We start from the raw sequence: 21,619 nt of genomic DNA, 5'->3' as shown, positions 1-21,619 counted from the left end.
TTGGGTAGCAAGGTTCATCAAAGCAGCGGCTAGATCGAGACCCATACACAAAGACAGATGTGTTCCTTGGGACTTAAATTTAGTCCTTACGGCCTTGACAGAAAGACCATTTGAACCTCTGGATTCGGCCTCATTAAAGATTATATCTCTTAAGGCAGCTTTTCTGGTGGCGATAACATCCGCACGTAGAGTGAGCGACATACAGGCACTTTCCAGATTGCCCCCTTACACAGAGTTCTTACAGGATAGAGTAATCCTAAGGCCAGATCCAGCATACCTTCCCAAGGTAGCATCACAATTTCACAGGACACAAGAGATAGTTCTGCCTTCCTTCCTCCCTAATCCGACCAACCCTAAGGAGCAAAAACTTCAGGCATTAGATATTAGGAGATGCTTACTTAAATATTTAGCAGCCACGGATCCTTGGAAGAAGGAGAATGCATTATTCCTATCCTTCCAAGGTCCCAGGAAAGGTTGTAGGGTATCAAAACGCACATTAGCGAGGTGGATTAGGGAGGCTATCTCTCTTGCCTACACAGCAGGTCGAGGTCCGGCTCCGCAGAACCTGAGGGCGCATTCCACTCGTGCCATGGCGTCATCCTGGGCAGAAAGATCTGGAGTGTCAATTGATCAGATATGTAAGGCGGCCACCTGGTCATCTCCTTCCACCTTTTTTAACCACTATCGGTTAGACATGGGTGCCTCTTCAGATCTCACCTTCGGGCTAAGGGTGCTGCAGGCTGTAGTCCCGCCCTAAATTAGTTTACATCTCTGTAATTCTCTCGTGGTGCTGTCATGGGAGTCCGAATAAAGTATTAAGTTACGTACCGGTAACGGTATTTTTCGGAAGCCCATGACAGCACCCTTAGTTCCCTCCCTTGTTCACATATAGGGGTGCAGTCCTTTAGAAGATTGTCCACAATTTACGGTATGTGGGAGATGGTGTAAAAAAAAAAAAAAAATATATATATATATATTTCTGCTATATATGGTAGATAGGTTGTATATATTATATGTTGTGTACTAACCATGGTAGCCTCTCAAGCTCTGTAAACCAACTGATGCGTGGGAGAGGTGCCGCCCTTTTGTATCTGTAGGTTTCCTGTTCCTAAAGGGCGGATCCCCTCTCTCGTGGTGCTGTCATGGGCTTCCGAAAAATACCGTTACCGGTACGTAACTTAATACTATCCCAAACAGTCCTAACTTCCCTAGTATGGTGGTTAGATGACAATAATCTATCGAGAGGAGTGTCATGGGTGATAACACCTTCCGGTATAGTTACTACTGATGCCAGCCCTACAGGATGGGGGGCTCATATGGGGGGATCTTCTCCCAAGGCCAATGGGATATAAGCGAGAGACAAGATTCCTCAAACTTAAAAGATCTGAATGCGGTTAGTCATGTGAGAATCCTTTCAGACAACACCACAGTGGTAGCATATCTGAACAGGCAAGGCGGAACTCGATCGAACAGCTTAATGTCTTCCGCAAGAAAATTTTTATTCTTAGCCGAAAAACAATTTTTGTCTCTCTCGGCTGTCCACATAAGAGGAAGAGACAATTCAGAAGCAGACTTCCTAAGTCGCCACACGTTATGGCAAGGAGAATGGTGCCTGAGCCGGCAAATATTCAAACACGTCGTGTCACTGTGGGGTCTTTCCCAGATAGATCTCTTTGCCACCAAACAAAACAGACAGGGGCGAAGGTTCGCCTCCCTGAACGTGGCAGACTGTCTGGAAATTCTGGATGCCCTCCAAGCCCCGTGGCAGTTCAGATTGGCATATGCCTTTCACCCAATCATACTACTGCCGCAGGTTATCAGGAAGATCAAGGCAGAAAAGGCGAGAATAATCTTAATAGCGCCATTTTGGACCAGGAGGCCAGGGGTTTTTGTGCCTACAGGCAATGTCAGTGACAAACCCTTGGGTGCTCCCTCAGCCCACAAGCTCCTCTCTCAGGGGCCATTCTTCCATCCTCAAGTGGACAATCTCCGCTTGACGGCTGGATCTTGGAAGGGAGATGTTGAGAGCGAGTGTTCACGGGGGGACTAGTCAATACCCTCCTACAGAGTCGAAAATTGGCTACTACAAAGAGTTATAACAGGGTATGGAGGAAGTTCCTAGAGTTCCACACAGCTTCCGACTCTAGAGAAATCCCGATAACACCCATTCTAGAATTTCTACAAAAAGGGGAAAGATCTAGGGCTATCCGTCAACACACTAAAAGTTCAAGTGTCTGCTCTAGGGGCCCTCTATAATTATAGCATGGCAGGCAGTAGATGGATAGCCAGACTCATCTCTGGCTGTGAACAGAGCGAACCAGTACACATACCCAGAGTGCCTCCCTGGGACTTGAATCTGGTACTAGATGCCCTAACGCGCTCCCCCTTTGATCCATTAGACTCAATATCCCTTAAACACTTATCTCTTAAGACGGTACTGCTAGTGGCACTAACTTCAGCCGGAAGGGTCATCGACATACAGACACTTTCAATAGAACCTCCGTTCCTGTTAAACATTCCAGGATCAGTTGATATTAAAACCAGACCCCTCGTTTCTGCCAAAAGTAGCGGGGAAATTTTATAGGTCGCAAGAGATCCACCTCCCTTCATTTTACAGTAACCATTCTACTCCAGAAGAAAAATTCCATACACTAGACGTTAGAAGAGCAGTGTTACAATACATCGAGAAGTCTAACAGCAGGAGGAAGAGTAGGGCTCTGTTTATTTCTTTCCAGAGCCAAAGAAGGGATATGAAGTCACAAGGGGTACTCTGTCTCTGTGGATTAGGGACGCGATCTGTCTGGCAAACTCCGCGAGAAATAAAGATCCTCCGGAGGGTATCAGGGCACATTCCGCCAGAGCTATGGCATCCTTGTGGGCGCAGAGGGGAGACGTCGCAATCGAGTCTATATGTAAGGCCGCAACTTGGTCGACGCCTTCTACTTTTTATAACCACTATAGGCTTGACTTATCATGCTCATCTGACCTAGCCTTTGGTAGAGCGGTCCTCAGCACGGTGGTCCCTCCCAGGTGAAGGTCTCTGAAAGTCTCTCCAAGTGGGTGCTGTCGTGGCGAAGAGTAAAAAGCCGGATTACTTACCGGTAATGCTCTTTTAATGAGTCCGCGACAGCACCCGTTCACTAACCCTCCCTAGAAGTTAACAATGTATATACACCTTCTTAGATGTAAAATTGATTAATATAATGGCCTAATAATTGGCGGTCCTCCAGGTACTCTGAAATACAACTGAGGAGGAGAGGCGGACCGCCCTCTTTTATCTCTGTAGCTTTCCTGTTCCTATGGGCGGATCCCTCTCTCCAAGTGGGTGCTGTCGTGGAATCATTAAAAGAGCATTACCGGTAAGTAATCCGGCTTTTCCCAATGAACAACCACTATTGGCAACACATCTGCAGCCCATGTCCATAATTTTCGGAATGATATCATCTTGGTTATTAATGGGTAGATATTTTAAAATAATCTGTTTAAACTGGTGGCTACATGTTGTAGCAAAAGTGACAGGATTGCATTTATATTTTGAACCAGTGTGGCAATTGTTACATTTATACAGAAGATCATGTCTAAATTTGATTTTGACAGGATTGAATGCTGTTCCTGTCATAACCTCTTTCTTTAAGTCTGTTGCCAATGACTATCTGTGTTGCACCAGAAACATGTCAAGTTTTTTACGGTTTCCTTGGATCCTTGTTTTTAGTGGCTTGTGAATAAACTGGATTTTAACATTGGATGGTTGTGCCAGATTCCTTCCTATCTAAATCATGATATTATCAAAACTAGATAAAGGAGCTCACATTTGAAAGGTAACTCGCCAAAAACCCTGACTGATGCACTGGCAGGATGCAGCAGAGCCCCATTGATAAAGGCTGGGGCAGCACAGGTGCATTCCACTGATGAGAACAGCCAGTAACCCATCATGGTCCGGCTGCCTAGTGGAAAAAATGCACACAAATAAGGCTTGCATAAGACATAAGTCCCACAGATAAGTGCGATGCAAAGTGTCCGAGCAGCCTATTAATGACGCCCATAGTATTAGAAGGCGGGCCGCTCAGCACCGTACATATGCATCACACAGAAAAAACCAAGCCAACATGAAAGGCTCTAGCTGCATCCTGCAAAAATGATAAAAAGGGGAAAAAGATAAATAGATAAATGGATATGGGGTATTAGTTACTATTTTGGCCAAAGTAGATAAGCTCACAACCCAACGTCAAGGGTCCCCAGATATTGAGAGTCCCTAACACTAAATCTGAACATGGCTCACAAGAAAGAGAAAAATTTTAAGAATTCAAAAAAACTCACATTTGAAAGGTGTTTTTTTTTTAATTTTTAAAATTTTTTTTTCTTATGAGCCACTAGATCAAGGAGCCCAGCAAGTGGGAGCAGTGGAACAAAAGTCACTGAGCCCAATTCATCAAGATCGGTATTGTTCACTTCTGTCTTGATGAGATGTGTTGAAGGCAGACTCTCCTGATTCATGGAGATGTATCTCCCTTAATGAATCGGGAGCATGAGACGAGTGGTGAACACTCCTGCGTTTGTCTCACCACAAATCCTACTCCAGTCCAGGCAGGAGAAAGTGGTGTAGCAAATTCCACTGCTCGTCATGTTTTTGATAAGTGTCACTTAACACTCCCCTCTGTCTTGTGCCAGCTCTGCCCGCTTGGTCGGCGCAAGGTGAAAATAGTGGGGGAATGCCAAAAGTCACACAATTTTAGAGCAAAAGCTTTGATAAATCTGGCCCTTTGTCGCTACCTTATGCTGCTCTCCAAATTGGAAGCATAAATCCCTTTAAAGGAAATACACGTTGCAAGGATTTACGATTTCTACTTTAATGGACGATTTCTACTTTAATGGTAGGGCCTGGAGCCCACAATTACCCTAAGAATTGTTGATTTGGAGGTTTTACCATTTACCATATGAGGATATGCTGCAGTTCATTACACAGACAGTGGTCAAGAGCATCTGTGCAGTAAAAGAATGGAGAGCTAAACACATGCCAGACTGGACCTCCATTAATCATAAAATTCTAGTAGTGGTTTACCATCTTGTTATAAAATGGGAATAACTTCAGTAAAAGAAAAAAAATAGAATAATATAAGAAGTATAGTTATAATTTGTGATTAGTCCCATCTAATCTTGAACCCTTTGCTTCTGAAAAGTGTAATATATCTACACCTATCCTTATTATCACTCATTTAGAAATAAATTTGTTAGTCGAGTCAAGCTGTACAATGGATTTCTGGCAGACTTTAAAAGGGACAGAAGATATGAAAAAAAGGCGTTCCGTATGACACAGAAAACATTTTTATTCCTGTTTCAATCGTGACTGTTCCATTGTGCAGCATATTTGATAAATTGCCATAAGCGTTGTATTGAAAATAATGTATACTATTGTTAAATAGGTTTTCAAGCTCAATCATCTGTGTATTTTAGATTATTAACCTGCTTTTAATTGTTCATGCACCTGTATCTCTAAAATACACAAATGCTGTTCTTATCACGTATCAAAATAAAGTGGACGTGTTTCCCTGTGACAACCAAGCAGTAGTGAGGCTTAACCCCTTCACAACATGCGACGTACATGTACTACACATGTCGGGTCTCTCCCTTTGATGTGGGCTCTGACACTGAGCCCAAATTTTTCCCGGCAGCTGATTTGAACAGCTGATATGTGCCCCTAACATCCGTGGGTGGAATCGCGATCTACCCGCAGCTGTTAACTTGTTATATTCAGATGTCAATCTCTGATGGTGGCATTTAATGTGATCTCGCCAGAAGCTCGTCACTATTCCCGTGCCACATGACTGCGGGTCGCCGATGGGTTGGCATGAAAACTGTCGGCGCTCATACCAAGTGAGCATTTCTACTACATAGAGCAGGGCTGAAGCCCTGCTCTAGGTAGCACAAGCGATCAGATGATCGCAGCTTCTAGTCTCCCATGGAGACTATTAAAGCAAGTGTAAAGTAAAACATTTTTTTAAAAAAATATAAAGAAATTAAAAAATAAAAGTTCATCGCCCCCCATTCGCCCTATTAAAAAAAAAAACACCACTTAACAACAATTGTAAAAAACAACAAAAAGAAAATACAAAAATCATACATCTGGTATAGCAGCATTCAGAATCGCCCAATCTATCAAGATATAAAAAGAATTAATCCGATCGATAAACGGCTTAGTGAAAAAAATAAACGCCAGAATTACATTTTTTGGTCGCTGCAACATTGCATTAAAATGCAATAACGGGCAATCAAAAGATTGTATGTACACCAAAATGGTATCAATAAAAACCTCAGCTCAGCATGCAAAAAATAAGCCCTCCCGCAGCCCCAGATCACAAAATATGCAGACGCTACGGGTCTCAGAAAATGACACATTTTTTTTTTTTTTTTTAACAATCTTTGGATTTTTTTTTCACCACTTAGATAAAAAACAACCTGTACATGTTTGGTATCTACAAACTCCTATTGACCTGGAGAATCATAATGGCAGGTCAGTTTTAGCATTTGGTGCACATGGTTAGAAAAAAAAATTGCAGAATTGCACTTTTTTTTGCAATGTCACCGCACTTGGAATTTTTTTTCCCCATTTTCCAGTAAAAAATATGGTAAAACCAATTATGTCATTAAAAAGCACAACTTGTCCCACAAAAAAACAAGCCCTCATATGGCCGAACTGATGGAAAAATAAAAAAGTTATGGTTCTGAGAAGCAGGGGAGCAAAAAACAGAAACATAAAAACAAGTGGGCTGTTGCGTGAAGGGGTTCAAATTGCTTTAAAGAATTATGTGAAATACATTATTTTAACTATATTTTTTCTTTGTTTAACAGAATTTATCCATAGACTACAATAAGGAGGTAAGATCACATTCATATATATTACCTGCAAAATATATACTGTGTGTATTTATTTATTTTCATTTAGAAGCCTGTGCTTCTTAAAGTGGTTATCCACCTCTGGGGACATTTTTTTTTCTCTAATACGATCGATTTCATAAAAAATGTTGCACCTTTTTCCTTTTACAGGCTCTTTTTCTCCCTGCACATTCAACTATGATGTGGTCCTAAATTAGCTGAGAGTAGCTAAAAGAGAGATAAAATGTTAGATACTCTTCCATCTGACCATCAGTATGAGCTCACTAATAAACTCTGTTAACCCATTCTGCAGCTAGCAAATGGCAGTATAAGGCCAGTTTAACACCTCTAGATAATTCAGGTACTGGTAAATACGGTATCGGAGCTATCCGTGTCCGTGTGGACACGTGGAACCTCTGTGTGGCACACGTGTGGCAACCGTGTGCCACACGTGAGCCGCATCAGGACCACACGGACGGCCGCCGGGAAATAGTGCTACAGTAAGCACTGTTCCCGGTGGCTGGTGCTGACCGCGGCTGACATTCTGCTCTCCTGCTCTGTCGGCAACAGCAATCAGTAGAGCAGAATGAATGAAAACCCGACGTGGGATCCCCCTCAGGCTATGAACCAACCAGACAAACTTACAGCTGGGGGCTGCAGCCCTCAGCTGTCAGCTTCATCAAGGTTGGTTCTCAAGAATAGAGGGGTCCCCACACTGTTTTTTTTAATTATTTAAGTAAGTAATTTAAAAAAACAGCTTGGGGTCCCCCTATTTTTGACAACCAACCTGACTAAAGCTGCAGCTGATGGCTGATATTCTCAGGCTGTTAAAGGAAATCTGTCACCCCATTTTAGCCCTATCAGCTGCCGACACCACCATCAGGGGCTTATCTACAGCATTCTATAATGCTGTAGATAAGCCCCCGATGTAACCTGAAAGATAAGAAAAACAAGTTAGATTATACTCACCCTGGTGTTCAGTCCGATGGGTGTCGCGGTTCCGTCCGGCACCTCCCATCTTCATACGATGCCGTCCTCCTTCTTACTTCTGCCGCGGCTCCACGCGTGCACGGCACTACGCACTCCATGGCACTACGCACTGCAGTACTTTACTCTGCCATCAACAGGGCAGAGAAAGTACGCCTGCGCCGGAGCCGTGGCAGAAGTAAGAAGGAGGACTGCATCGTATGAAGATGGGAGGCGCCGGACTGGACCGCGACACCCACCGCACCCGCCCCCACCCCGGTGAGTATAATATAACTAGTTTTTCTTATCTTTCATGTTACATCTGTGGCTTATCTACAGCATTACAGAATGCTGTAGATAAGACCCTGATGGCGGTGCCGGAAGCTGATAGGGCTAAAATGGGGTGACAGATTCCCTTTAAGGGGCCAATACATTTACAGCTGGAGCGCTGGTAACACAGCCGCTCCCAACTGTAAACTACAGTAGAATGAATGGAAGCAGAGCGCAGACTCAGTGATGAGCGGTGCCGGCAGAGCAGGAGAGCAGAATGACAGCCATGTTCAGCACCAGCCGCCGGGAACAGTGCTTACAGTAGCTGCTTCTTCCCGGCGGCCGTCCGTGAGCACGGAGGACAGTGTGAACTGTTCTCCGTGTGCATGTGTGCAGCACGTGTTGCGAGCCGTGTGTCTGTGTTAAAACGGACAAGTCAGTGTATTTTGCACACAGACACACGGTCTGTGAAAACACGCTGACATGGGCCTCCGGTACGTGAGAAAACTGTCACTACACATACCGGAGCCACTAACGTGTGAAAGAGGCCTAAGGCCAGTTTCACACATCCAGATAATTCTGGTACCGGTAAACACTGTACCGGAGCTATCCATGTCCGTGTGGACATGTGGTACCTCCGTGTGGCAACTGTGTGCCACACGTGAGATGCATCAGGACCACACGGACGGCCGCCGGGAAGTAGCGCTACAGTAAGCGCTGTTCCCGCCAGCTGGTGCTGACCGCAGCTGTTATTCTGCTCTCCTGCTCTGCCGGCAACAGCAAGCAGGAGTACAGAATGAATGAAAACCCGACATGGGGTCCCCTCTATTTGTGAGCCAACCAGAAGAAACTTACAGCTGGGGACTGCAGCCCTCAGCTGTCAGCTTCATCAAGGTTCGTTCTCAAGAATGGAGGGGTCCCCACGCTGTTTTTTTAATTATTTAAATAAATAATTTAAAAAACCGGCATAGGGTCCCCCCTATTTTTGACAACCAGCCTGACTAAAGCGGACAGCAGAGGGCTGATATTCTCAGGCTGGTTAAGGGGCCATTGATCTTGGCCCCCCACAGCCTAAAAACAGCAGCCCCCAGCTGCCTAGAAAAGGTGTATCTATTAGATGCGCCTATTCTGGAGCTTTGCCTGATTCTTCCCACTTGCCCTGTATTGGTGGCAAGTGGGGGTGATAAGGGGTTAATGCCACCTTTCTATTGTAAGGTGACATTAAGCCCGGATTAGTAATGGAGAGGTGTCAATAAGACACCTCTCCATTACTAATCCTATAGTAATTAAAGGGTTAAAAAACACACACAATTAGAATAAAGTATTTTAATGAAAAAAGGCAACACACACATTTTTAAAATCTTTGTTACACTGCTAATTCCTTTGTGAGGCCAACGATCTCCTGGAAAAAAAATTAATCCGCAGCAAATCCGTGCGGAAAATTCTGCAACGTGTGCACTGCATTTTTTTATTTACATAGACTAAAAGGGTACTGTATAACGCAGCAGAAACTGCTGTGGACCCGCAGGGCCAAATCCGCTGTGGATCCGCAACATGTGCACACACCCTAAGGCTGTGTGCCCACGATGCGATTTTTAAGCGTTTTTGCCACGATTTTCGGTGCGAAAACGCTGCGAAAACGTTTAAAAATCGTGTACGGAATGCCCCCCATGCATTCTTATGGCATTCCGCACATGCTGTGCTAATGCTGCGCTTTTTTCTGCTGCGGTATCGCATCGCGGAAAAAAAATCGCAGCATGGTCATTCTTTTGTGCGGAATCGCGAAGAATTGCTGCGATTCCGCACCCATAGGAATGCATGAGAATCGCTTACTTCCCGCATGTGGCTATGCCCACCATGCGGGAAGTTAAGCGTCTCATGTGCGGTTGGTACCCACGGTGTGGAGGAGAGGAGACTGTCCTCCAGGCCCTGGGTACCATACCCCTGTAAAAAAAAGAATAAAAATTAAAAAATCGGGGTATATTTACCTTCCGACATCCCGCGCTGCATTCCCGGCCTAAGCGTTCCCAGTAATGCCTTGCGGCAAGGTCCTGTGATGACGCGGTCTCGCGAGATCGCTATAGTAACGCGAGACCAACGTCATCACAGGTCTCGCAAGGCATCGCTGGGAACGCTGTGGCCCGGGATGGCAGCGCGAGACGTCGGAAGGTAAATATACCCCGATTTTTTTATTTTTTTTTTAGCATTTTTAACATTTTATCTTTTACTATTGAGGCCGCATAGGCGGCCTCAATAGTAAAAAGCTGGTCACACTTGTCAAACACTATGTTTGACGAGTGTGACCAACCTGTCAATCACTTTCCAAGCGATGCTTCAAATCGCTTGGAAAGTGCTTGAGAAAATCGCGGTAAAATTGCGGTGAAATCGTGCGGAAAAAAACGCGCGATTTCTGGGAAGGAATCCGGTTTTTAGTGTGTTTTAACACGCAACGTGGGCACATAGCCTAAAGATAATTCCTGACCTGTAGCCAGGCTTTCAGTGCGGATGTCAGGCAGCTTCAGAACGCTATTAACCTGGAGATTAACCTCATTTCTGAAGGTCAAAAGCATATTTTGACATGACATCCCTTTAAAAGTCTTCCTGAAATGTGGTCATCTGTAGTCAAATAAAAGGTTTGTTTATAATATTTGTAGTAAGTAGACAATTGCTGAAAAAGCATCATCTGCAATGTATTCTAAATGCTTATAAAGGGACATTTAAAGGGAACGTGTTATTAGATTCATGGTTAAAACAGCATGAATCTAATAACAGGTTCCCTTTAAGAAATTTTAAAACTATCAATAGCTAATCTTATAAATGGAGGGAGTTTTGATTGATGGAACTCATTGCAGAAGAGAGGATTATTTACTTTTAATTCTAATCTCTTCAAAGTGACAATTGAATGCTGTAATGGGAAAAAATACATGCCAGATCATCAAATAGTCCTAAAAGAATTCATGGTGTCCTTTCTTGAAAATTAAGTCAGGTTAACACGGGCGTATTTCACTGTCAATATAGGGACCACAATGTCTTGACTGACCTCAGGTCTTCTGACTTACACCCTCATTTATGCCTATTAGTTTGTAAGTTCGGGAGGATCCCCAATCTGATTAGGTATTGCTATTGCAGTCTGTATACAGACAGTGAAGCCCACCTGTCTGAAACTGGCCTTAATATCTGTTATTATTATATATGCAGAAAATTACTTCTTTTATTTCAAGTATTTACTTATCAGATGAGGGAATTTGAGAAGAAATACACAATTATGTTAATTTTCTATGTACAGGATGGGTTATCAATATCAGATCAGTGCTGGTATGTGCACGGTACTGGCATTGAACGGTACTGTAAGCGCTAAGTGGAATAATCTTGCAGCACCACTGATGTTGATAACCTATATTGATAACAATATTAGCTTCTTCCCGACATGCATCTTATATACAGTATGCATCGCTGTTGGAGCAGCGTTTCTGCAAGCCTCAGTTTATATACAGTGCCATGATCTTGCTGGCTTATGCTGAGTGCCGCCGTAATCAAATGCGGGTGTCAGCTCTATCTAGATCGTGGGCGTTTAACTCCTATGATGCCACTGTCAATAGCGACATTGCGGGGCATAGCAGGGGGAGGGAGCACCCTCTGTGCTCCCGTCGGCACAACTCGCATCACGTTATGCTGATGGTCTCCAAGGTGACCCTGAGCCTAAAAATGGCGTGGTGGCCTGTGAGCTCATGCTCTGACATGCCTTCTCCCTGCATATCAGATGCTGATCTAAAGCTCTTCAATGAAGACGCATTGCAAAGTATTAGATTGGCCATCTGTTAGTGTGAAGTTGATATCCCATCCTGGGACAACGTAAAAAAGTTCTAAAAAAAATAAGTTAATAAAAATTATAAACATATTTAAAAAAAATCACAAAATAAAGAAGAAAAAAAAGAGAAAATCTTAACCCAATAATAACATTTATTTACAAGTTCTTCTCACTAAAATTAGAATATTAACAAAAAAGTTAATTTATTTCAGTTCTTCAATGCAAAAAGTGAAACTCATATATTATATAGAGTCTTTACAAACAGAGTGATCTATTTCAAGTGTTTCTTCCTGTTTATGTTGATGATTATGGCTTACAGCAAATGAAAGCCAAAAAGTAATTATCTCAGTAAATTAGAATAATTAACAAAAAACACCTGCAAAGGTCCCTTAGTCTGTTTCAGTAGGCTCCACAATCATGGGGAAGACTGCTGACATGACAGATGTCCAGAAGGCAGTCATTGACACACTCCACAAGGAGGGTAAGCCACAAAAGGTCATTGCTAAAGAAGCTGGCTGTTCAGAGTGATGTATCCAAGCATATTAATGGAAAAAGTGTGGTAGAAAAATGTGTACAAGCAACTGGGATAACTGCAGCTTTGAAAGGATTGTTAAGAAAAGGCCATTCTAAAATTTTGGGCAGATTCACAAGGAGTGGACTGCTGCTGGAGACATTGCTTCAAGAACACCACACACAGACGTATCCAGAACATGCGTTACAAGTGTCGCTTTCCTTGTGGTAAGCCACTCATGACCAATAGAAAACGTGATGCAAAAAAAATCCTTTTTTCTAAATGGCTTTTCTCCTTCGTCTCATTGGGGGACACAGAGACTGTGGGTGTGTGCTTCTGCCGTCTGGAGGCTGACACTAAGTATACAAAAAAAGAGTTAGCTCCTCCTCCGCCGCATACACCCTCGCCCCCAGACCGGGCGTAACTCAGTTTTTGCTTAGTGTCTGATGGAGGCACACGCAGTCTGGAGCTCCAGACTAGGTTTTTTTTTTTTTTCTCTTTTTCCCTTTCTTTGAAGATAAGACAGGGGCGACGGATCCTATAGAGAGGGTCCGATCTCCCCAAATCACCAACGGGCGACCACGTGTGAGTAGTCCTCCACGTGTTTTCTCTCCCGCATCGAGGGACACATCTGGGACTTTTCCCCAGACAACCATTTTTCTTTTTTATTTTGTAAAGAGGGGCAACGCATCCTGATGAGAGGATTCGATTTCCCCATGAGCTACAACGGGAGAGCACGTGTGAGCGATGGGCGATCCCCAACGGACTCCACGTTTTGTTCCTCTCCTGCAACGCGGGATTTCAGGTTGGCCCCTTCCACCCCTAGGTAGTGACACCAGGGGTGCAGTTGGAGGCGCAGGTGAGCCAGGGGATCGAAGCATCCACCCCCAGTAGCCTCCCCCTCCCCGCCCAGGGATGGGGTTGAGAGCACCCCAAGAGAGCCCCCCCCGGCGGCAGGCTCACCTTTGTTTGTAGGGTCACCCCCCGGAACGGGACCCTCCAGAAGGCGCCGCGGGGCTGTCTGTTCCCCCGCCCGACGGGGTTACTTCTTCTCACGGGGCCCGACTCTCTCCCCGGTGGAACCCGGTGCGAGTAGTGGGCGGCGGAAGGGACTCCACATGCGGCAGCAGACGCTCTGCGGCCAGAAGTCCCGCCGGCGGCCGCGGTCCCCGCGGTATGGGGAGATCTGCAAGGCCGCGCGAGGCCTGCCCGCCCCTTCCGGTGGTAGCCGGAAGCCCCGCCCACTGACTTCCGGCAGCCCGGGGGGCGCAGCGGGCGCGCAGTGTCCGGGGAGCGCGCGCCCTCCTCCCCCTCCTCGCAGGTCCCCGCCGGAGTACGGCTGAAGCTCCGCCGGCGGCCGCGGTCCCCGCTGTATGGGGAGGGCCGCGAGTTCCGTGCACAGTGACCAGAGGCTCCCGCCCCCCCTCCCCCTCCTCGCATTTCCTCGCCGGAGTGCGGTCGGAAGCCCCGCCGCCTCTCTCCAAGGTGCATCGCAGTGCCCCCGGCGAGTAACGGCACGTGAAGCAGCTCGTCCACGTCTCAGGGTTTTCGCTGCGTCCAGAGCACCCCGTGGAAGAGGGGGGACGTTACCGGTGGGTGAGTGCAACCCCGTTTCGAGTGCCGCACTGGTTGTCAAGGAAGGGGTTACCCTCCTCCTCCTACCCTACCCTGCAATATGTCTGGCAAAGGGAAAGCTCACTCTTTCCTATACGCTGTTTGCATTTCCTGTGGGGTCAGGCTGCCTAAGGCGCAGCCGGGTAAATTTTGTGAAGCCTGTGAGTTGGAGCGAGCCCAGGAGCCCCCCATTGTTGCAGAGCCCAGGGGTCAGGACCCCCCAGAATGGGCAGTGTCTTTATCGCATTCTATGATGTCCCTTACGAAGGCAATTGAGTCCCTTCGGGGCCCGGGCAGGGTCAAGGATGGTGGTCTGCCAGCGGAAGACAGCTCGTCCACGTCTCAGGACCCTTCATCCGTTAGGGGCCGCTCCAGCACCAGACAAGCTCATGGTAAGAGAGCTCGTTCTCCATCGGCCGGGCCCTCTGGGGAGTCGGCGGCGATTTTTAGGGCATCTCGTTCCCTGTCGCCAAGCTCAGGAAGCGATCAGGACGAGGGCGAGGAGGAGGAAGAGGAAGCCTGGAATCCAGAAAGCCTGGGATACCAGGACTCGGTGGACAGCCTCATTGAGGCGGTCAACCAGACTTTAGAGATCGAGGAAGATGTGTCCACGGCCTCAGGTCACAAGGTCTCCTTCAAGAAAACCAGGCGTCCGCATAGAAGGTTTGCCACACATCCGGAGTTCGAGGAGCTAGTCCAGAAACATAGGGAACACCCGGATAAGCGCTTTGCAATGCAAAAGGCACTGCAAGCAAAGTATCCGTTCCCTCCTGAACTCCATAAAGGGTGGGTGGAGTCGCCAGTAGTGGACCCACCGGTGTCACGTTTAGCATCAAGATCGCTATTGTCGATACCCAGCGGTTCTTCTATTAAGGACCCAACTGATTGCCTCATAGAGGGGCTTGCCCGCTCAGTGTATGAGGCAGCAGGGTCGGCTCTGGCCCCCTCCTTTGCGGCTACCTGGGTGGCTAAGGCCATGGTTTCATGGGCAGACACTCTGCATAGGGCCCTCCAAGACAGGGATCTGCCCGCGGAAATCTTGGAGGTGACAAATCAGATATCAGGAGCGAGTGATTATCTCATCGGCGCCGCTCTGGATGCGGCCGAGTGTTCTGCTGTGGCAGCAGCAAATGCGATCGCCGTAAGGCGAGCATTATGGCTGAGATTATGGAAAGCGGATTCTATCTCTAAAAAATCCTTGACCTCATTGCCTTTTCAAGGCAATCGATTGTTCGGTGAAAAGCTTGATAAACTTATCTCAGAAGCCACAGGGGGGAAGAGTAGTTTTCTACCGCAGCAGAAGAGTTGGCCGGCATTCAGGCAGACGCAGAGGCGTTTTCGGCCCTTTCGTAGCTCCTGGAGGTGGACTTCGGCCAGGGCATCCACCTCCGCAAATGATGGTCAGATTAGAGAAAGGCAAGTTTCTTACAGGGCCAATCCGCTGGGTAGAGGCCGGGGCCGTTTGCCCAGAGCGAGGGGGGCCAGATCACAAAAGCCTCCAGCAAAATGACTCGAGGCACTTCGTACCTACGGACGACAGAGTGGGCGGACGCCTACTAAGGTTCAGCCACGTTTGGGTCGCAGTGGCACGCGACGCTTGGGTGGCAGAACTGATATCGTCCGGGTACAAGATAGAGTTTGTCGGACTCCCGCCACAGCGTTTCTTCCGTTCCCGGCTCTCCGGAACAGAATCGCAGGCGGAAGGTCTGTTGCAGGCTATAATGACGCTACAGCGCAACGGGGTCATTGTCCCAGTGCCGAAAAGCGAAGAGACGCAAGGTTTTTACTCCAACCTGTTTTCAGTCCCCAAAAAGGACGGGACAGTAAGGCCAGTACTGGATTTAAAGATCCTGAACAAGTTTATCAGGGTCAGGCGATTCCGGATGGAATCCCTCCGTTCGGTCATTTCAGCCATGGATCCAGGGGAATTCCTGGCCTCGATCGATGTGCAGGATGCATATCTACACATCCCGATTTTTCCTCCACACCAGAGGTTCCTGCGTTTTGCGATCGGAGGGCGACATTTCCAATTTGTTGCTCTGCCCTTCGGTCTGGCCACTGCCCCCAGAGTCTTTACAAAGATAATGGCAGTGGTTATGGCCATCCTGCATGCTCGGGGCATAACGGTACTACCCTACCTGGATGACCTTTTGGTAAAGGGGCCGTCGTTTCAGGCGTGCCAGGAGAATGTCGGTATCACTCTGGATACCCTGGCCCGCCTAGGTTGGCTGATCAATCGGAACAAGTCGTCCTTGGTTCCGGCTCAGAGAATCGTATTTCTAGGCATGGTTTTCGACACCTCCCAGGGGCTGGTGATCCTCCCTCAGGACAAGGCGCAAAGGATCAAACAGGGGGTACGGAACCTTCTTCAGCCGGGCTCCAGATCCATCCGGTACGGCATGAGTGTGTTGGGCAGAATGGTGGCGGCGATGGAGGCAATCCCGTTTGCCCAGTTCCATCTCCGTCCGCTTCAACATGCGCTCTTGTCAGCATGGGACTGAAGGCTGCTTTCCCTCAATCATCGGTGCAGTTTGTCTCCACCGGTCCGACGGTCACTCCAGTGGTGGACTCGCGACTCGTCTCTGGTTCAGGGGAAACCCTTTCCCCCGGAACAGTGGTTGGTGGTGATGACCGATGCAAGCCTGCAGGGTTGGGGAGCAGTTTTCCAGAGTCACACAGCCCAGGGGCGGTGGTCCTTTCGGGAGGTAATTCTCCCGATCAACATTCTGGAGATACGGGCAATACGATTGGCCCTGCAACATTTTCAGCGTTGGCTGACAAACCGGCCGGTGCGCGTTCAGTCGGACAATGCTACAGTGGTAGCGTATGTGAACCATCAGGGGGGCACGCGCAGCCAGGCAGCCATGCGCGAGGTCGGGCTGGTACTGCGTTGGGCCGAGAAAAACCACGTGGTAATTTCAGCGGTGCACATTCCGGGAATCGAAAACTGGGCGGCGGATTTTCTCAGCCGACAGGGGGTCGCGGCAGGGGAGTGGTCCCTGCACCCCGAGGTTTTTCAACAGATCTGCCAACGGTGGGGGACACCAGACGTGGACCTTTATGGCATCCAGAGAGAACGCCAAGATTCAAAGGTTCGTCGCTCGATCCCTCGACCCGCAGGCAATCGCAGCAGACGCTCTGGTGCTTCCGTGGAGCCAGTTTCGGCTCCCGTACTTGTTCCCCCCGCTACCTCTGCTTCCAAGAGTCATCAGAAAGATAAGGAGAGAGAGGGTTCCAGCAATTCTGCTGGCCCCAGACTGGCCTCGGCGGGCCTGGTATGCAGATCTGGTTCAACTAGTGGTGGACGTACCCTGGCGTCTCCCAGATCGGCCGGACTTACTGTCCCAGGGGCCGATCTGCCATCCGAACTTAGGGGCCCTGTGTTTGACGGCGTGGCCATTGAATCTTGGCTGTTAACACAGGCAGGATTCAGGCGCGATGTGGTGGCCACGATGGTGAGTGCCCGATAGCCTTCCTCGGCGAAGGTATATCATCGGACTTGGGAAGTGTTTTTCCGTTGGTGTAGGGATCGCGGAGTGGCTCCTCTGGTTTTTTCGATCCCCAACGTACTGGCTTTTCTGCAGGAAGGGCTGGACGCGGGATTGGCTCCGAGTTCGCTCAGAACGCAAGTCTCGGCCCTGTCGGTGCTTTTCCAACGAAAGGTCGCTTCGGTCTGGCAGGTTAGGACGTTTATGCAAGGGGTCGCACATTTAGTACCCCCCTATAAGGCACCGATGGAATCATGGGACCTGAACTTAGTGCTCAGGGCCCTTCAGGAACCTCCCTTTGAACCGTTACAAGAAGTCTCCTTACCTTACCTGTCCAGGAAGGTCGTTTTTCTGGTAGCAATAACATCTATTAGGCGGGTTTCGGAACTGGCGGCTTTATCTTGTAAACCGCCGTTCCTGACTTTTTATAAGGATAAAGTAGTTTTAAGGCCAGCTCCCCCCTTCTTGCCGAAGGTTGTCTCTGCATTCCATATCAACGAAGACATTGTCTTACCCTCGTTTTGCCCGGCACCGGTGCATAGGGTAGAAAAGGCATTGCACACCCTGGATCTGGTAAGAGCCCTTAGGAGATATGTGACAAGGACAGCGCCATTCCGCCAGACAGACTCTATTCGTGATTCCAGAAGGGCGGCGGAAGGGACTCGCTGCGTCCAGAGCGACTTTGGCCAGATGGGTTCGTCTGACAGTCCAAGAATCATATCAAATCAGTGGCACGCCGGTTCCGGCAGGGATCAGGGCACACTCGGCTCGAGCAGTGGGTGCCTCATGGGCACTGCGACACCAGGCTTCAGCGGAACAGGTGTGCAAAGCAGCTACCTGGTCCAGTTTGCATACGTTTGTCAAACATTATAACGTACATACCCAGGCATCCTCGGATGCAAGCCTGGGAAGAAAGATTCTCCAGGCAGCAGTTGTGCACCTCTAATCAAAATAGCATGGATTGGGTGAGCTAAGATCCCGCCCAGGGACTGCTTTAGAACGTCCCACAGTCTCTGTGTCCCCCAATGAGACGAAGGAGAAACATGGATTTTTGTGAGTACTCACCGTAAAATCCTTTTCTCCGAGACGCTCATTGGGGGACACAGCACCCACCCTATTAGCCAGTTGGCATCTGTTTATTTTGAATTATACAAATCCTTATGTAAGGATCAGGGTGGTCCCTTTTTCAGGCGTATAATTTCTTGCCTGAGTTTAAGGCGCGTTCTCCTACTGCTTATGCACTAAACTGAGTTACGCCCGGTCTGGGGGCGAGGGTGTATGCGGCGGAGGAGGAGCTAACTCTTTTTTTGTATACTTAGTGTCAGCCTCCAGACGGCAGAAGCACACACCCACAGTCTCTGTGTCCCCCAATGAGCGTCTCGGAGAAAAGGATTTTACGGTGAGTACTCACAAAAATCCATGTTTATTGTATAAAATACACCAAAACATAAATAATGTGGTATCACTGTAATTATACTGACCCGAGGAATAAAGCTGCCTTATCAATTGTACAACACACGGAACAGCATAATAAAAAGCAATTCCTGAATTGCTGGTTGTTGTTCAGTCTGCCTCCCAAAAATCAGAATAGAAAGGGTTAAAAAAAGTGATATGTATTAAAATGCTAGGAATAAAAAAGTCAACTCGTCCGGCAAAAAAACAAGCCCTCATATGACTGTCAGCCGAAATATGGAAACATTTCAGCTATCAAAATATGGGTATGCAAAAACGTGTTTTTGCAATAAAAAGCATTTTTTAGTGTGACTGCCAAACATAAAAACCCGATATAAATCTGGTATCACTGTAATCGTACTGACCCGAAGGAAAACGTTGTCTAATCATTTATACTTCTCGAGAAATAGCATAAAAAATAAATAAAACCAATTCTTCATCTACTGTGGATTTGTTCATTCTGCCTCCTAAACATTGCGGTAAGGCTTGGCTCACATTTATACGGCCCTCTACGCTGAGCGCTTACATTGGGGTTTCTGTGTAAATCTGTGAAATACGTGATTCAGTGGAAACTCCCAATGGAAGATTCCTTATAATGAGGCAGATGGAGGTTCTGTGGATGCCGTCTGGGCGCCTATGATCTGGCGATGTCCATCTTTTTAGGCGAGTATGAAAGCACGGTCACCACATTTTTGTGTCTTTTTAGGCGAGTATAAAAGTGCTGTCCACCACAGTTTTGTACACCTCTGAAAAGAAGGGCATCACTGAACAGAGGCCAGAGTCCAGAGTAACTCTCCTGCCACATTATAGTGAATAGATCCCTCGGGAGTTTCATCAGAATCACGTCACAAGGAAATTTTGATGCAAATCCCAATATAACTGCTCAGTGTAGAGGGCCAGATAAATATAATCCCAAATGTTATGTAAAATGTTCCCAACAAACGTTTCTACTCTGTCTACGAAAAAGCAAGTCCTGCTCAGCTCCATCATAAATATAAGGGGCTTCCACATTACTGGTAATACAAACGCTCTGGAAAAGCGCTATAGCTCCTTGCCCTCCAAAAGAAATTCAGCAAATTCTGCACTCCCAAATCCAAATGCCCCCCTCCCTTCTTAGCCCCACTGTGCCTAAAACAAATTTAGTGTAAGTTCACAGTAGGCTTTTTTCCAGAATTTTTTTCCGCAGCAAAACCTGATCTCTTTGCAGGAAAGACGCTACAGAAAAAAAAGCATGTTTTCATTACATTTTTTTGCTGCATTTTTTTTTTTGCTGTTTTGGCATGCTAGATTTGTGTCTTGTGCATGCTGCTAAAGTTTCATGCTGAAAAAAATAGTCCTATTCTATAGAATCAGGTTTTAGCACAAAAAACGCAGCAAAACTTGATACCTGCATTTTTGCTGCAGGTTTTCTGCTTTTCTTCACCACCCATTCATGTCAATGGGTGAAAAACACTGAATAAAAGCTAACAGAAGTGACATGCTCTATTGTCCAAAAAAAATGCCAAGCACAAAATTCTGATGACAAGAAAAAACCTGGAATTCTGAAATCTCATACACTTTGCTAGTACTGAAAAATGCAGCAGAAAAAAAAACTAGTGTGAACTAACCCATAGTCTCTACATGTTAGGCAGGCTAGCATCGCTACAGGAATGCCAAATTTACAGGTGCATGTCTCCAAAACCATGAGCTGGGCACCACAACATACTGGGTGCTACAACGTACTGGTCACAACAATGTACTGTGCACTACAAAGGTAGTTTGCAATTTTCACTCAGCAACATCCACTGCTGCTTGTTTCTGGAAAATACCCATGAAGTCAAAATCGTTACAACACCTGTAGATAAATTCCCCAAAGTGTATGATTTCCAAAATGGGGACTCCAGAAGGAAAATAGCGCTCCATCCATCCTTAGTCTTGCCGCATAGCTAAGCAGTACTGTACAGCCGCATAAGGGGTATTTCCGTATTCAGCAGAAATTGTGGGATAAATTTTGGTGCCATTTTTACCCATTTCCCAGTGCAAAAGTGTAATATCTGGAGCTAAAACAAAATTGTGTTGGTAAAAATGTAATTTTTCCTTCAAACCAGCCAAGCAAAATCTGAACTCCAATATGATACTTCTTCCCCTCTGAGCTTTGAACTGTGCCTCAAAAGTAGTCAACCACATATGGGGTATTGGTGTGCTGAAAAGAAATTGCACAACAAATTTTGGGGTCCATTTTCCCCTGTTAACACTGAGAAAATAAAAATTTGGGGCTAAAACAACATTTTTGTGGAAAAAAAATTGGATTTTTAATTTTCACGGCTCAACGTTGCAAATTTCTGTGAATCACCTGGGGGTTCATGGCGCTCACCACACATGTAAATAAATTTCATGAGTGGGTCTAGTTTCCAAAATGGCGACACTCATGGGGGCGTTTCCACTGTTTGGGCACATCAGGCGCTCTACAAATGTGACATGACACCCGCAAAATCTATGTTCCAAATCGTCACTCCATCCATTCTGAGCCCTGCTATTCGCCCCGCTCAAATAGTAGAATAGAATCTATTAGTGTCCTGTCTTCTCTGGCACTGACTTGGCTTGATGACATCTCTTCCTTAACTCACTCCACTGGCATCAGCTATTTCATGGATGCAATCC

At 46.8% G+C, this 21,619-nt stretch overlaps 1 protein-coding gene across 12 annotated transcripts in view; it reads left to right on the top strand.

The window, feature by feature from the left end:
- The window catches only part of BMPR1B (bone morphogenetic protein receptor type 1B), a 708,903-nt gene that overhangs the window by 90,674 nt on the left and 596,610 nt on the right, over positions 1–21,619 (top strand). For 9 of the 12 annotated variants that reach the window (XM_073589916.1, XM_073589827.1, XM_073589836.1 and 6 more), the window contains exon 2: positions 6,847–6,873. The exons of the other annotated variants lie outside the window; for them this stretch is intronic. The gene's annotated coding sequence lies outside the window, so the exon portion shown is untranslated. The remainder of the gene's footprint in view (positions 1–6,846; positions 6,874–21,619) is intronic. 12 annotated transcript variants of the gene reach the window in all.

The sequence above is a fragment of the Dendrobates tinctorius genome, unplaced genomic scaffold, assembly GCF_039654945.1.
Source record: "Dendrobates tinctorius isolate UK_male_01 unplaced genomic scaffold, ASM3965494v1 ptg000011l, whole genome shotgun sequence".
NCBI lineage: Eukaryota > Metazoa > Chordata > Amphibia > Anura > Dendrobatidae > Dendrobates > Dendrobates tinctorius.
Note: the sequence above shows the minus strand (reverse complement) of the source record. Positions and strands in the feature narration are given on the sequence as shown.